At 37.7% G+C, this 4,549-nt stretch overlaps 1 long non-coding RNA gene across 1 annotated transcript; it reads right to left on the bottom strand.

The window, feature by feature from the left end:
* Positions 1-206: 206 nt before the first annotated feature.
* LOC148696267 (uncharacterized) lies at positions 207-4,219 on the bottom strand. The gene is made up of 4 exons (XR_015963584.1): positions 3,783-4,219; positions 3,585-3,692; positions 1,328-1,386; positions 207-532 (listed from the first exon to the last, which is right to left on the bottom strand). It is a non-coding gene; the product is annotated as an uncharacterized LOC148696267 (long non-coding RNA).
* Positions 4,220-4,549: the final 330 nt, after the last annotated feature.

Here is a 4,549-nt window from a genome sequence, read left to right as displayed (position 1 = left end):
ACCTGACAAAAATTCACGAATTTAGCCCTAAATCAAGAAACTAGTAAGAGAGCAAAACCTAGGTTTGGAATGACACATCTCAACCCAATAACAAAGTAGCTAAAGGGTTGTGATGAATTGACCGACACATAAGTTGACAACGTAACCTCATCTGAAGATGACGAAACACCATCAACTCGGTGACAAACGTCATAACAAGGAAAGAATGATGTGAACAAATGTGAACCAAAATGGCTCTTTATTAATTAATTCAAACTATCCTACAAACTATAAATAACCTCCCCACTTGGGGGGCATAAGTCAAGGGATACAATCCCATTATTGCCTCATCAAATACATAGCCTATAGCAGTGCATACAACAATTAACACAAATTTAAAGTGTTGTGTTAGGAAAAAAATCATAAGTATGATAATGTCATTATTACAACTAAATAAATAAACAGTAAGGAAGGTCACCCTACTCCAAAGGTGAATCACCTCACTGCCAAGCCCACTCGTCAACCTCAAAAGTCTCCTTGCTCTCACTATGTCCTAAGGGTTTGAAAAACAAAGTGCGAGTGATCATAATCATTTATCTAGTTAAAATCATTTCGACATACTAACCCCCCATTTTGTAAAACGTATATAGTTTAAAACTACATAATAGTATCTACTATAATATACAGTCAAACAATAATAGAATCAATCACAACAATTCATAATAATCCAAGTCAACAATTCATAATAATCATTAAACAATCATAACAAAACAATTCAAAGATCATATTTGAAATCAATCACAATACTAGCCTTTACTAGTACAGTTTACCAAGCAAGTGAAAACATCTATCTGCCTTAGCTAGTCCTTACTAGCTCGTCTAGCCTCTACTAGAGATATCGTCACTTGCAAATAATCATATGGCTGTAGTTAGCTACAAAGTGCATGATGACCATGTGGTGAAAATAAATCCCCTGAGTCATTAATTATAGTAGAGGCTAGCTCATTTATCATTTATCAAATCAATTTAATCGAAAACATTGAGTCTTGAAAGTATCCACTCACAGATAGTACACGATGAGCAGATAACGTATATATGATCATGCAATGTCAAATTGATAATTCTAGTCAACCTAATACTATTCATAGCCATAAATATGATTAAGGCATCCCATAATAATACGCATATATGTGCATCCTGTAGGATTTAGCATAATTTCGTAAATTCTGTCATTCCATTAATTCTTATAAATGTTAGTCTAATCTAGGCACACGTAGAAAATTCTTCATAAAATATATATGTGGAAACTAAATAAGTATATAAAACCTAAAAGCAAAGACCCACTCACAAATCATGTTGTCGGATCGAACCCGCCTTGTGGGCAAAGAACCTTGCAATGCATTTCACCTGAAAACGAAACCGTTCACATAAATATATTACATACTAACGTACATACGAGTTTTCGTACAAAGTAAGGTTAATAAAGGAGCTATTTTAAAACGACTGAATTTTGAAAAATGGAGGTGGATTCGGGTCCGGCACATCGACAAACCTAAGGAGGGACCTTGGGTGATGAAGGAGGAAGACTTGGTGAAAACAATTTGAAACTATTAATATGCTTTGCAATAACAAAGGTTTTGTATTTTAATTACTTAAGAATTTGTTAAGTTATTTTGAGAGTTGTAAGGGTGTTATGGAAACTTGAGGTCTATTAATTTGTAAATGCTTATAAATATTGTACTAGAAAGCCTTGAATGATAGATTTGAATGAATTAAAATATATTTTTCTTTGTGCAATTGAAGTGAGTGATTTCTCCTTCCCTAACCAAACATTTGGCTTGGTCGTGTGAGTGAATCTATGATTAGTGACATGAGCAAGCTCCGTTGCCCTTGGTTGAGTGAATCCCAGGTTATTTATCCCACTCTCCTCTATACCCTTGGTTCTGTCCTGCATCAAGTGGCATCAGAGTGGGTTTTCGAATATTTATCTGAAATCCTGTGGTAGTGCTGCGCACATCATTTGTGTTCGTCCTCAAAACCAACCCAGTTCCCATGACTTTTATCTAGAGAGTCATACATCACGGGAAAGTTGTGGAAGTCTAGTTTCCAACGCAACAAACCATGCATCAAACCGAATTTTTGTGTGCAGATATTGGCAAAACACCACAGAGCATTAGTGCTGTCGCGAAAACAAAATCAGTTCTCTTGCGGGTCAGTTTTCGATTTGGTTTAAGCATTTCTTGACCTTCATGCCATATATCATTTGAAAGCCCTTCTAGTCTAGTTTCTAAATTCTCAAGCGATTCCTCAATTCGTTATTTCTACAAAACAATTTCTTCAATTTACTAAAGCATGTTGCTGCCTCCAGTAAATGAGGTTAGATGGGTTTTAGAAACGACTGTCTTTGATTTTTCAGGTGACGATTTCGAAATCTCAATCTTCCTCCAAATTTTGATCGTTGTCCAGATGGTGCATGTGAGATTTGTTTTGCTTGTAATGTGGTTGAAAAGCGTTCCAACATGGAGTTTGGCACGAAAGGGGAATATACAGAAAGCGGTGATGTAATCGATAACTTGGTTGAATGGGACTCCGTCCCAGTTTATGATCAATACGAGGGCAATGAAGATATGGTTGAAGAGTTACATGGACAACTATATAATGGAGTACAAACTCTTAATATCTTTAGCATTCATGATCCTTTTCAGGACAGTTTTGTTGCTCAAGATATGAAAGGAGAGCACTTTGATAAAAGAACTTTTCAACATGATTTTAAATCTCTCGGCTCATTTGAAAAAGTGATTTGGAAGTACTATTCCAAGGTGATTATTTTCACGAAGAAAACATTAATGTGTGCAAGGTCTATAGGAACTTGGAAAATTTTGGTACTAAATTGAGTATTGTGGAACATTTTGGTTGGACATCCAAAAGATCGAGGGAAAAAAAAAAAGGAAAAAAAAATAAAAAAAGAAGAGACCAAATTAAATTCGAGGACGAATTTTTTTCGAAAAGGGGAGAATGATGTAAGGGGAAGACTTGGTGAAAATAATTTGAAACTAACAAAGGTTTTGTATTTTAATTACTTAAGAATTTGTTAAGTTATTTTGGATGTTGTAAGGGTGTTATGAAAATTTGAGGTCTATAATTTGTAGACGCTTATAAATATTGTACTAAAAAACCTTGAATGATAGATATTGCTTTATGCAATTGAAGTGAGTGATTTCTCCTTCCTTAATTAAGCATTTGATTTGGTCGTGTGAATAAATCCACGATTAGCGACGTGAGCGAGCTCCGTTGCCTCTGATTGAGTGAATCCGAAGTTATCTATCCTCCTCTCCTCAATACCCTTGATTCTGTCCCGTATCATTGGGTTCTTCCACACACTGCCACAAGGTGGCTGCACAGACATCCACGTGCTGCACGCGCCGCTCACCACGCGCACCTCATGCGCCCACGAGTACAACAGTACTCGTCTTCCTCGCAAGTTCCCAGATTTTCATGTTGTTACTTTAACTTTCAGAGCTCATTTCGAGCTCGATACCCAACCAAAATAGAAGATTCAAAGACTGAATTGAAGTTAGAAATGTTGGGAATAAGTCTATACTCACTTGAGGTCGTGTCATGGTCGGAGTTGGCCGAAAAAGGGGTCTGAAAGTGGCTCGACGGCCACTGTTTTGAGTTTCCAAAAATCTACGGAAATCTCCCTGCGATGTTTTCTGTACCAAATCTCATCAAAACACTCATAAGAACTCAAATATTTACTCATAACATCACAAGGAATTAGTTTAGGATCGTTGAAGCCTTACCTTTGCCGTAAAGGTGAGATTCTCAACCAAAAACTTAGATTTTAAACAGAGCTCCGTGTGAGCTTCTGTGCATGATTTTAGTAACCCAAAGCTTGGGTTAAGTTTGTAGGGGTGAGAGGAAGATGGTCTGGGTTGTGATGATCACCGGAATGGCTATGGTCGTAAATGGCTGTCGGTGATGGTGGCCTGAGAACTTGCTGGGGTGGTATGGTGATGATGGGCCGGTGTTGCTACATCTTCTGTACAGCAAGCACAGAGCAGAGAGAGAAAACGAGATGAGAGGCTCGCCTGGTTTGTTGTGGCTTGTCGGGGAGAGTGGCGAGTGGTGATGGCGTTGGTGGTTTCTCTGCACTTCCAGAGAGAGAAAGAGACGAGAGGGAGCTGAGAACGAGTGTGTGAAATGAGGGGGTTGGGTGAGAGAAAAAGGAGGGTGACAGAATAAGAGGGAAACATGGATAGGACACGGGAGAGGGGGAAAGAGAGGGAAATAATAGGGTATGGGCCCCGGCTCACAAAACAAGGCCACAAACAGAAAGACAGAAAATATCTCCCGAATTACCAAATTACCTTTTATGCTCGTAGTTTTGTAAAATTTTCAATGTAACTCTGAATTTAATTTTGCTTATATCTATCTATTCGTACATTTGAATGCTTCTAGGATTCTACAATCTACTAAAAAACATAAAGAATTTATGAGCATGCCAATAGAAAACCCTCTTGGTAAGCATTAAAGAATTGGTTTTCTATGTGCATCTCGATTCCATGAC

This window comes from Pyrus communis, chromosome 6 (assembly GCF_041283825.1).
Source record: "Pyrus communis isolate YQ-2024b chromosome 6, ASM4128382v1, whole genome shotgun sequence".
In the NCBI taxonomy this organism is placed as follows: Eukaryota; Viridiplantae; Streptophyta; class Magnoliopsida; order Rosales; family Rosaceae; genus Pyrus; species Pyrus communis.
The sequence above is the reverse complement of the archived record's forward strand: the minus strand, read 5'-3'. Positions and strand labels throughout refer to the sequence as shown.